Source organism: Lactuca saligna, chromosome 2 (assembly GCF_052625555.1).
Source record: "Lactuca saligna cultivar CGN05327 chromosome 2, ASM5262555v1, whole genome shotgun sequence".
Lineage (NCBI taxonomy): Eukaryota > Viridiplantae > Streptophyta > Magnoliopsida > Asterales > Asteraceae > Lactuca > Lactuca saligna.
In genome coordinates this window covers 31,430,353-31,444,045 of record NC_136418.1, presented here as the reverse complement: position 1 = coordinate 31,444,045, position 13,693 = coordinate 31,430,353, and positions in this window count along the sequence as shown.

The following is a 13,693-nucleotide window of genomic DNA, read 5'->3' as shown; positions in this document are numbered from 1 at the left end:
TAATGAATATTATAAAATAACTAAACTCTTTTAATTCCCAATCTTAGTTATTTTAGGAAAAATGTGAACATGGTGCTAGTCCATGGAATTCACACTTTGTACCTTACCAAGTCGTTGGTGGAGCGTGTGTGGTTAACCGGCACACTAACTAGGACTAGTAAGGATCACGAAGGGTGACTTAATGTTTGTCATAGATCAATGGAGCGTGTGTGGTTAACCGACACATTGATTAGGTGATAATATTAAGAGTACCAAGTGAATTAGCATGGTTATTCACACCTTGTTTTGTGATCCTCGGCATCCCAGTCACAAAACTTGAAGGGCACAATCGAGATTGAAACATGCCATTGAAAAGTTCAATGAATCTCAAAAGAATCTAGGAATTTCAAATCCAATTAAACCTAATAAATCATTTCGTTTTCATGGTGGAAATTGGTGAATCGTCATTCACCTACCTTTCAAATATATTATTACTTAGATTACGGCATCCCTCTTCTAAGTGTAATATATTGTGATTGGATCCTAGCCTTAATATTACATTTGGGTGTCTTATTAAGGATCCTAAATATCTAATCTAAACTTACTTTCTTCTTTCAGATGTCTTCCAACACTAATGCTTCAGGCTCTAACCCAACTGGTTCTTTCTCTCTCATGAATCTTTGTGGGAGGGTCATCTTTGATGGTTCCAACTTCATGGATTGGATTAGGAACATCAGGATGGTTACTCGTTACGAGGACAAGGAATATGTCCTCGATAAGGAGTTAAAAGAACTTGATGAGTCTACTGCTACTCCTGAGGAGATCGCTGAATTCAGGACTCATGAGAGAGATGCTACTAAGGTGGCATGTATCATGATGGCCACGATGACAGCCGAGCTCCAAAAGTCATATGAAGATTTCTACCCTTTTGAGATGCACCAAGACCTGATGGAAAGGTACCATCAGAGTGCTCGTCAGGAGCGGTATGAAATAATCTCCTCCATAATAACTACCCGCATGAAGGACGGTGAATCCGTCACGGGCCACATGCAAAAGATGCAAAGGTATGTGGACCGTTTGCTGAAGCTGAATGTTAACATCCCCGAGGAGTTGGCAATTGACATCATTTTGCACTCCTTGCCTTCTTGTTATGATCATTTTCGAATGACATATCATATGAACAAGGAGGAAGTTACCCTCAGCAAGCTTCAAGGACTCTTGAAGACCGCTGAAACCGATCTTAAGGGTAAAGCGGTTGTTACCTCTACTACTCCTACTCCAACTTCTACCCCTGTTTTAGCTATTGGGCAAGGCAAAGGGAAAAAGAGGAAGCACCCTTCGAAGGGTACCAAGGGAAAGTCTCTTGAAGGCTCCTCATCAAAGACTAAGAACGGTTCTGTCACTCCTTCTGCCATTCCAAAGGATGCTGAATGCTTTTATTGCCATGAAAAGGCACACTAGAAGCGAAACTGCCCTAAGTACTTGCAGGATCTAAAGGATGGGAAAGTGAAACCCACCTATGCAGGTATTTACACTATATTGTCTAATTACTCAACATATTCTAACTCTTGGGTGCTTGATACAGGATGTGGTATTCACATATGTTCTGATTTGCAGGGCCTAAGAAGAAGTGAGGATGTGGAGCACGGGAAGATAAACTTAATCATGGGGAATAGGAAGGCTTCACCTGTTTCCAAGATTGGGGTTTATACTTTGTTGCTTAATAATGGGTTAAAATTAGATTTGAATAAATGTGTGTACTCGTCTGAAATGGCGAGGAATATTATTTCTTTTCATGCTTTGTACAAACAAGGTTTTACCTTTTCGTTTGATAATGAATGTGGTGGTATTAATGCTTTCTTTAATAATGTGTTTTATTTTAAAGCATTACCTTGTGATGGCGTGTATGAAACTGTGTCGATTGTAGACAACTTAGGAAATAATGTGTTGTATATTGATTCTTCTACTAGCCTAGATAAAGCATCATTGTGGCATTGTCGTCTTGGACATGTAAACAAGAAACGCATAGGACAACTCCAAAAGAGTCGAGTCTTGGAATCATTTGACCTCAAATCAGATGATAGTTGTGAATCTTGTCTACTTGGAAAAATGACAAAATCACCCTTCACTGGAACTTGTGAGAGGGGTGAAGGTTTGTTGGACCTAATACATACTGATGTATGTGGGCCATTCAAAACCGCCACAAGGGATGCTAATCGGTATTATGTGACTTTTATTGATGATTATAGTAGATATGGGTATGTCTACTTAATCAAACACAAGTCCAAAACCTTTGAAAGGTTTAAGGAATTCAAGCAGGAAGTAGAAAATCAATTGGGCAGGAACATTAAGATGCTTCGATCCGATCGAGGTGGTGAGTATCTTAGTACCGAGTTCCTTGACTACCTTAGGGAGTGTGGGATTGTCTCACAATTGACTCCTCCCAGGACACCACAACTGAATGGTGTAGCTGAGAGGCGTAATCGTACCTTGTTGGACATGGTTTGCTCTATGATGAGTTGAGTTTCGTTACCAATCTCTTTTTGGGGGTATGCCTTAGAGACTACCGCCCATATCCTTAATCTAGTCCCTACAAAGAAGGTTACCAAAACACCTCATCAGATGTGGACTGGGAAGGTTCCCAATTTGGACCACATCAAAATTTGGGGTTGCGAAGTCTTTGTGAGGCGCGAAACTCATGATAAGCTTGAACCCCGAAGTGAAAGGTGTATTTTCATCGGCTACCCACAGAAATCCTTCGGTTACCTTTTCTACAGACCTAGTGAGAATGTGGTCTTTGTAGCACGAAGAGGGATCTTTCGCGAGAAAGAATTTATAAGCCAAGGAGACAGTGGGAGGCAGATTGATCTTGAAGAAATTCTAGAATCAATTGAAAAAGGAACCTCAGACACTAGCAATCAACCTGAGGAGGAAACTCCTGTTGATCCAGCTGACGAGTCTGTACCTCCGAGATGTTCCACACGGGTTAGGAACACACCTTCGTTTTATTATGGTTTTCATATTACTACGGAAGGTGATACGTTTATTAGTGATAGTACACTAGTAAATTTGGATGAACCTAGCAGTGTTAAGGAAGCCATGGCAGGTCCAGAGTCTGCTAAATGGAAGGAGGCTATGGACAGCGAGATACAGTCCATGTATGACAATCAAGTTTGGAACTTGGTTGACAATGTACCAGGCCGTAAAACAGTCGGGTGCAAATGGATCTTCAAAAAGAAGACAAACATGGAAGGAAAAGTGCATACTTATAAGGCTCGACTGGTTGCGAAGGGTTTTACTCAAACTCAAGGTGTTGATTATGATGAAACCTTCTCGCCGGTGGCCAAGATTAAGTCTATTAGGGTTATGTTAGCCATTGCAGCATTTCATGATTATGAAATATGGCAAATGGATGTCAAAACCGCTTTCCTTAATGGAAAGTTGGCTGAGGATGTGTACATGAATCAGCCAGAGGGTTTTGTCAATGCAGAGTACCCTAATAGAGTATGCAAGCTTGAGAAATCCATTTATGGATTAAAACAAGCATCTCGTAGCTGGAATCTTTGTTTTAATGAGAAGGTAAAAGAGTTTGGCTTCTTGAGAAGCGAAGATGAGTCTTGCGTGTATGTCAGAGCTAGTGGGAGTATAGTTAGCTTCTTGGTACTGTATGTGGATGACATACTACTCATAGGAAATGATATTCCAACCTTGCAGGAGGTTAAGTCCTGGCTTGGGAAGTGCTTTGCTATGAAGGACCTAGGGGAGGCTACCTATATCCTAGGGATAAGGATATTAAGAGAAAGGAGTAGAAGACTAATTGGACTTAGTCAGAGTATCTACTTGGATAAGGTGTTGAAAAGGTTCAACATGGAGAATTCCAAGAAAGGAGATTTACCGATCCAAAGCAATACCAAACTGAGTAAGACTCAGAGTCCGAGTACAGAGGCAGAGATAGCTGAGATGAGCCAATTACAATATGCTTCTGCAGTTGGCTCGATCATGTATGCTATGACTTGTACCCGTCCTGATGTGGCATTTGCTTTGAGCATGGTAAAGAACATTCTCAAGTACCTGCGGAGGACTAAGGATTGGATCCTTACCCTTGGTGGCAGTGATGACTTGAGAATATTAGGGTATAGTGATGCTGGTTTTCAGACTGATAGGGATAATTTCCGCTCTCAGTCGGGCTGGATCTTTACCTTAAATGGAGGGGCAATTTCTTGGAAGAGTTCCAAGCAGAAGACGGTGGCTGATTCGACTTGTGAATCAGAGTATATAGCAGCGAGTGAAGCAGCGAAGGAGGCAATATGGCTAAAGAACTTCATCGGAGACCTTGGAGTTGTACCAGCTATTAAGGAACCTATAGAGATTTTCTTTGACAACAATGGTGCGGTTATCTTAGCCAAGGAACCAAGAGATCATGGCAGATCCCGACACATTGACAGAAAATATCACTTCATAAGACACAAGATTGAAGAAGGACTCCTTGTGACAAGGAGGATATCGTCAGATGAGAATCCTGCAGATCCCCTTACGAAGGGACTGACGAGGGTTCAGCATTTTCAGCATGCGAGACGCATTGGGCTGAGGGACGATATTAGTTTTACAGATTAGATAGTTTTCCTGAAACTTGTAAAATGTAATCGACGTTTGATGATGAATAAAATTTGTGATTTATTTATGAGTAAAGTGTTACTATCATTGTCAATTATTTACTATTGTTTCAGTTTTGCATGTTTTGACTTCCAGAATAATTAATTTATTCAAACCTCCACAATCGATCATACGTCGGAAGTAGGTATGAATCAAGATTGTCATGAATTGGGTTTGTAGATGCCTTAAAGGTGTTTAGACATGGCAATGGTTGCTGCAACATTCATGAGTACTCATAAGTTATGAGTATTGGTATAAACCCACGCTCACTTGTATCACTTCATGGAATTTATCTCGAGTGATCGTGAGACGATAACATCATATAAATCTTTAAACCTAGAGATATGAGTTGTTACCTATGAGTTGGTTGTGCATTGATTGCACGTAAACGCATCAGTAACTTGATGTTATAAAACGTGCCTTTGTGTACAATTCAATGAGTAGTAGAACAAGCATATCAGTCGAAGTTTATCTGTTCCTTCTAGAAATAGAAGCGATATCTGGGCCCCTCGATGATTTCGTGTTGACCCATGTACCAGGCCTGGTCAGAACTAAACCGATGTGTTCAGTGAAGTTCTTCGTCAAACAAATCGGATAATCGAGAAACAACTGCTAGACAATAAGCAAGACATAGTTCCATGTGTTTGTCCGGCTGATATCATGAGAACAGAGGATTATGTGATCACTTATCTAAAATGGCGCTTCATAGTTCGACAGAGTCTTCATTGTTCGAGGGAGTTTTCGAGAGCTACGATTGTTGGTTGGTTCCTGAAGTTATAGGCAAATATAGTTATTAGACTTATCCAAGTGGGAGTCTGTTGGATAAGGTGTCTAAGTCCATAACTTATTTGGTATATACTTGACCCGACCGGCATGGTCCATTTGGGTTGCATCTCATCCAAACTATTATGGATAATTTTATGAGAGTTATACACATATGTTTATTAATATATTATGAGTTATAATATATTAATATGAAGTTACTGTTGGATTAATGTCTAAGTCCATAACTATAATTGGTAAGACTTGACCCGACCCGGCATGGTCCATTTGGGTTGCATGGCATCATGCACTTGGATAGACTATAATGAGAGAAATAAGACACTTACGGTTATTAATATATTATAAGTTCTAGTATATTAATAATAAGAATAATGAGATTATTTAATTAGTATTGATCAAGAATTAATCTAGAATTAATTAAGTGATCAAAAGAAGACTAATTAAATATATGGGTTGATTGTGTAAATCATTCATTCTTATATATGTGGGCTTGTGATCCAAGATTCCTTATGTTGGACTAAGTCCATGGGGTGACCCATGGATACTCCATGGAGGTTAAAATCCATGGAGCATAAGGAATGGGTAAAGTCATGAGTTACATGGTGTAACCCTAATAGCCACCATATAAAAGAAACCCATGGCTCAAGAAATCGTGACTATGAAAAACACTATGTGTATGTATGAGGGCTACACGATTTCATGAAGTGTTCTAATTTCTCTCTAAGTTATTCCAAGTGCTTATGGTGTTGTGTGAACCATTTGAGGCGTCACACTTGGGGCACTAAGCACTCAAGCTTCATGAAGACAAGCACTATCAAAGAGGTATGTATTCTATCTTGTTATATCCATTATTTTGTATGCTAGATTAGGATAATACCTTGGATGTTCATATTTGCATGTATAATAGAGAAAACATAGATCCAAGGTATTTAGGGTTGCATGTACACTTAGGAGTGTTAGAATGCTCATAACCCAACAGTGGTATCAGAGCTTAGGCTTGTTTTCTTGTTATACCTGCAATAGAAGCTGAAAAATCGAGTTTTGGTGCTGTCAGCCCAGCTGACTCGCCGAGTCCATGAAGGGACTCGACGAGTCCAAGGCAAAATGCATCCAACTCGCCGAGTTGAGTTCATGCACTCGACGAGTTGGACCCCAGACAGCATATCTTCGAGGTTTTTGGCTAGAAATGGACTAGGAACATTACCCTAAGTTGTTTTGAACTTATAAACTTGTTTTTAAATGTGGTAATGTTCATGCTAATCCATTTTCAAGATAATTGTCAATAGATTCATGTTTTGTATTAGTTTAAAGGTTAGACTAATTACATGAAAAAGTTTGATTTGAATTATCTTGTTCTTATGAGTTGCTTAGATTAATAGAAAAGTTGAGTGAAAAAGTTGTTTTCAATCCAAATTAATCTAAGAGTTGAGTATAAAATGTGTTTGTGTAACTTATCCTTAAGTTACATGAAGAGTCACATTAAAGACTCATAAAACTCATAAAGTTGGCAAAGGTTACAAAAAAGATGAAGAGTCTTGTCCTTAAGTTATGGAGGTTCAAGAGTCACTTCATTAATAAATAAATAAATAAAATATGTAACCTTAATTAATTCCATAAGTTATAAAATAAAGAAAAGATTAATTCTTTATTAGTTTAAAGTCTTCCATAATTTGTCCACAAGTTATGGAACTTGAAGAGTTTTTGGATTAAAACTACTTTAAATACATAAGTTATGGAATTAATTAGTTTTGATTTGTTTCAAAACTTGCCCTCAAGTTTTGGAATTTGTAAAGTTTTCTCTTATGAATACTTTAATTCCAAGTTAGCCCTTAGAATTTTAAAAGTTAAAATTCAACCCTTATACTTTATAATATTATAAGTTAATAATATATATGTATAAGAATAAAGTCGGTCTTACCGCTAGTACGCCTCATTCACGAAGCCGGTCTATAAGGTGGGTATAAGGTTGTTGCCTATAAAATGGCAACTTAATGGGTGTTCACTCTCACCCACCGCTCGCTTGACTGGTGGAGGGTCGTTAGCCGAACGGGTTTGACATGACTATAATTCTCCCTTCATTAAAAGTATTAATGATAAATACTAAGTAACTAAACTTTTAATAATACCCCATCTTAGTTACTTAGAAAAATGTGAATAAGGTGCTAATCCACGAAATTACACTTTGCACTTTGTTTGAGTCGGTTAGTGGAGTGCGTGTGGTTAACCGGCACACTAACTCGTATTTAACAAGGTAGTCAAAGGGTAACTTAATGTTTATCATAGTATCGATGGAGCGTGTGTGGTTAACCGGCACATCGATTGAGGGATAAACACTTAAGGGTACCCAGTAATTTGCATGGTTACTTCACACCTTGTTTTGTGATCCTCGGCATCCCAGTCACAAAACCTGAAGGGCACACTCTAGATTGAAACATGCCACTGAACAGTTCAATGAATCTCAAAAGATCTAGGAGTTTCAAAACCAATTAAAACCTAATAATACATTTCGTTTATCTTGGTGGAAATTGGTGAATCGTCATTCACCTACCTTCAAATTGTTTTATAGCTTGGATTACGGCATACCTCTTCTAAGTTATAAAATAGTTTGTTGGGTCCTAGCCTTAATATTTTCATATTGGGTGTCACATTAAGGACTCAAAGATCAACTATCTTGAATATCTCCCATAACATGTCTGGTTTAGACATTTATGATCTTCCCAAATCTCTTGAAACAAGCATTCCTAATGAAGATGATGTCCCATGGATATCATACTTCTTTCTCCTCCTCCAATTATTCTCCCTACCCCACAAGTTCTTTAAAAGTTTAAAGTCACTCGAGCCCTATTGGCAAGTAAAGGTCTTGGTCTGGTCACATCTTGGAGACGTAGTCACATATTGACAAGCCGGGAGAGTTGGGTGTCAAAGTCTTGAGAAAGTTGGTGGTTTAATCACTTTCTGAGTCACATAGTGAGTTCTTTTGGAACACCTATGAAATAGACTATGACAAGACCCTTAATGATCTTATCTATTGTTAAGATCAACTTCCTGAAACTTTATGGACATTGACAATGGTGACACTGGAAATACAGAAAAAGCATTCTCTTCCCAATGGAAAGGGATCGGCCATAGTCAACTCGGTTGAACAAATGGTAAAGAGAAAAGCTAAGTCTGTGATAGTCCTGTGTACCATTATCAAAGGGTCCATATGTTTATATTGCCAAAGAAAGGGTCATTATTTGTGAAGCTGCCAAATTTACCTAAGGATGTTAAAGTCAATAAGATTGACTCTACTTCAGGTAAAAGTCCACTAATCTAACTCTGTTAAGTTTCTATTCTGAGATTCCTGATACATGATGTGACTGGGTCACATGGTAATGTTTTAAGAATCAAATAAATGTGAAGGAACTTAAAGAAAGAATATGCTGAACCGATCGCGTAGATGGATTTCTATCGCGTAGTTTGAAGATCGGATTCTTAAGCTACTTCTTAGGAGTTATGAGATATTGCTTAGGAATAGATAACAACAAGTTTTCATATGGATTGTAAGGATAAGTTTTTCCGCATAGTTTTAAAATAAAAGAAAATTTTGATTTTATTTATTTTAAAAATATCCTTACAATGGCATTTGAGGAAAAATTGTTGCTTATATGATTCCATTAATAGCAAGAGTGGAAATATGAAATTGATTCCTTCATTTGTGGTAATGTCTAAATTTACCAAATAAGGAAAGATTCTCATCACCCAAGTTACAATTGGACCGGGACTTGGAATCATGCAAATTGTATAGCATGGTGAATGAGAACTTTCAAGTATTGGAAAAATTAAGACTAATTACTTATTCACATGAATGTGTGAGTCAAGTAATGGACTAAGGGATCGAGTACATTGTCATGTGCACTGATTAAGTCCACCACAAAAGATATAAGGCTATTCGTCATAGTTTACTAAAGCTCAGTAAATGTGATTATACTTACAAGATTAAGTGTAACTCTGAGACATTGGAAAAGGTTCCAATGTAAGGCAGAGCGAATAAGAAGAATCAAATTAGGCAGAAAGATAAAAGTCTCTCAAATCTGAAAAGATGGGAGAGTACTTTAGTATCAGTTTTGTGATCATCTTAATGATTAAGAAACCATATAAAAATTAGTTCTCTAAGGAAGTCTTAGTGCATTCTTATGACTAAGAAGAAGGGATCTTGAAATTGTTGAAATGGTTAAATCAAGAAGATGAGTCATACTTCGTTCTAATACAAGTCTTAGAGTCATACTCCAAGATTGTAATTTGAGTGACATGTCTTAAAGAAGGTTTAAAACACTTGACAAATGTAAGAGTAAAAGTTTTTTACTCTGGTACATTCGAAATTGGTAAGTTGTGATGTTTTGGATAAAACAAAGACCAACTTAGGCCAATTGTGTGAAGTGTTTGTCTTGATTAGAATCCACACTATCTCTTGGATGTTTGACAAGGGAGTCTTATAGGTCAAGAGGACAGTGGGAGTCTCAAAGGTCTTGAAATTCTCAAGAACTAATCAAGAATGAAACCTAAAGTTCTTCACTAGCACACAACTTAAGGTTTATAACCTATCGTGTTGACATATTCTGTGCCCATTCCAGTTAAAGTTGACTTTGCATATGAGTTCTTAGAGTTCTCAATGTGTTGCACAACAACTTGGAAGCAATGGTAGGCCCTTGAGCTACCAGGTGGCAAGAAATTAAGATTGAGTTCAATCCATATGAGTTTGGATTTGTCATTATCCTTGTCTTGTGACTATGATTTTGACAATTCACATGGATAAGAACACATACACCATTAAATCTAAGTGTCATAAGGTTTCTCTCCGATTCATGAAAATTATGGTGAGGAAACACTTCCACTAAGTAGATTTTAGCTAGATAGCAATTGTGATCTCAAAGTCGTTAGTGGAGCGTGTGTGGTTTACCGGCACACTAACTTGGACTTGTGAGAAATGGCAAAGGTCAAAACGATCAAGACTATGATTACGGCATCCCTTTTCATAGTTCTTAAAATTGTTTTGACACACCCATGAGCTATCTAAGGGAAGGTGTATGTTTTTTGATAAAGTCTTATCAAAACAATCTAGTATCAGAAATCTGAACTTTGGTAAGAAAGTCAATAAAGTATTGATTTCTAGAAGTCGAGCTTTCTGAGTATATGTCAAAGCTAGTGGGAGCATAAGTGTTATGCTAATAATCATCATGTTAGTGGGAGCATGATAATTACGATAAGTATTGCAAGCTAGCAATGTTAATTATAGAAAAACAAAAGTTTCAACTGGGAAAGAGTTGTTTTGCTATAATTAAGGGAGAGGAAATTATACTTCATCTCAAATCTATAAGCTTAGATCGTGAGGTTTTAATCATTTAGTCAAGGATATATATGAATTTCATGTTGGAATGGCTCAACATAAGGAAATTCTGTATATGGGTCCATTATTTGCGTTCTTAAATTCAATTATGATTACGGCATCCCTTTTCATAATCTGAATTATGAGAACTTGGCAAATAGAATTGGAAATGTTATAGCAAAATACTGGTTTAGTCTTTATGTGAGACATCATGAATCGTGTCCCATATGCTTCGGATATAGGATCGATTACATGTGCTATATTGATCCTTTCTAAAATTTTCCAAATGCCTAGGGCATTAAGAAGGGAAAAGGTTTAGAACTGGATATGACTAAAAGGATTAAACAATTGTTGAGGACAATCTAAGGTTTACCAAAGATTAGTTGCTCAAGGACAGTTAGAAGTATAGTGATAATTCTGGAAGGACCATATTGACATAATCTGTAAGGAGGCAACTCTTGTTTAGAAGTGATAGTTGAAATGGAATCTGGAAATGTTTCAAAGTTAGAATTTTCAATCTGTGTAAGATTAAGGAAACTTAATGCAAGAAGGATGGTTCCAAGGACTTGATCTCCTTTGGAATGCTCTGTAATGATTGTTGTTAAGTCTCTCTGACTTTGTGCATAATCATTACAAGAGGATCGATGCATATAAGTTTAGAATCTAACAGATTTCAGTAAATGACATGAATTTGGAATTCTTGCATTTGCAGTAAGGATTTGGGAGTGTGAAAAGAGAATCATTGAAGTTATGTTCAATTGATCTAGTTCACAAAGTAAAGATCATAGACAAACATAGTGTGCATACTTGGCGTATGGCATGACTAGTGTTTAGAAAACATAGTGTACATGCTTGGAGCATGGGACAACTATTGTTTTAAATTCAAGAATAAAGTTGATAGCTGAAATAGTATACAATGAATAATGTGTAATCATATGGTCATAAATAAAAAGTGTTTTATTTATATTCATAAGTTCTGAGACCATATTGGATTCAATTATTATTGTGTTTCACTTTGCATGTTTTGACTTCCCGAATAAACTAGGTTATTCTTCCGGAATGACTAAGTTATTCAAACCATCCACAGTCGGTCATATGTTGGAAGTAGATATGAATTAAGACTGTCATGGGTTGGCTTGTAGAGGTCTAAGGTGTTGGACAAATGGCTACAACACTCATGAGTGCTCATAAGTTCTGAGTATTGGATTCAACCCGCGCTCATTGGAATCACTTCATGGATTTTATCACGAGTGATCATGAGACGATAATATCTTATATTCTTCAAACCTAGAGATATGAGTTGTTACTATGAGTTGGTTGTACATTGATTGCACGAAACTGCATTTGATAACTCGGTGCTATAAAACGTGTCTTTGTGTATGATTCAACTAGTAGTAGAATAAGCCATATGAGTCGAAGTTTATCCATTCCTTTTACCTTCGGGATAAAAGCGATATCTGTGGGCCCCTCGATGATTTGATGATGACAAATGGAAGTGCTCGGCCGGGCCAAGACTGATTTGATTTGTTCAATTAGTCAGTCGTCATAAATCGGAAATCGGGAAACAACAAATGGACAGAGAGAATGATTATAATCCATGTCTCAGTCTATATGATATCTAGAATGTAGGAATATATGATCCCTTATCTAATGGACAAGTCGTTGACAAAGATCAGAGTTCATCTACAAGGTCAGAGTTCGACAGAAGCTTTTGAGAGCTACGATTGCTAGTTGGTTCCTGAAGTCATACGCAATAATAGTTTTAGACTTATCCAAGTGGGAGACTGTTGGATTAATGTCTAAGTCCATAACTATAATTGGTAAGACTTGACCCGACCCGGCATGGTCCATTTGGGTTGCATGGCATCATGCACTTGGATAGACTATAATGAGAGAAATAAGACACTTACGGTTATTAATATATTATAAGTTCTAGTATATTAATAATAAGAATAATCAGATTATTTAATTAGTATTGATCAAGAATTAATCTAGAATTAATTAACTGATCAAAAGAAGACTAATTAAATATATGGGTTGATTGTGTAAATCATTCATTCTTATATATGTGGGCTTGTGATCCAAGATTCCTTATGTTGGACTAAGTCAATGGGGTGACCCATGGATACTCCATGGAGGTTAAAATCCATGGAGCATAAGGAATGGGTAAAGTCATGAGTTACATGGTGTAACCCTAATAGCCACCATATAAAAGAAACCCATGGCTCAAGAAATCGTGACTATGAAAAACACTATGTGTATGTATGAGGGCTACACGATTTCATGAAGTGTTCTAATTTCTCTCTAAGTTATTCCAAGTGCTTATGGTGTTGTGTGAACCATTTGAGGTGTCACACTTGGGGCACTAAGCACTCAAGCTTCATGAAGACAAGCACTATCAAAGAGGTATGTATTCTATCTTGTTATATCCATTATTTTGTATGCTAGATTAGGATAATACCTTGGATGTTCATATTTGCATGTATAATAGAGAAAACATAGATCCAAAGTATTTAGGGTTGCATGTACACTTAGGAGTGTTAGAATGCTCATAACCCAACAATTACGTTATTTAATTAGTTTTAGTCTTAAATTAATTATGAATTAATTTAGAGATTAAAAGGAATACTAATTAAATTATGGGCTATTTGTTTTATATAGTGTGGGCTAATACTCATTTGTTAATGGGCTAGGCTCATGTGGAAGTCCATGGATGATCCATGGAGCTTTTAACCCCTGGATCCTTGGAAAAGGAAAAGACATGGGTTATTAGGGTTTCACCCTAACCATGCACACTATATAAGCATGCTTTTGGAGCATGAAATGGAGCTTAAGAGAAAACTAGTGATCTAGTGTGTGTGTGCATGTGTGTGGCCGAAAATACAAGAGTGTGTATACTCTCTCAAAGTTTTC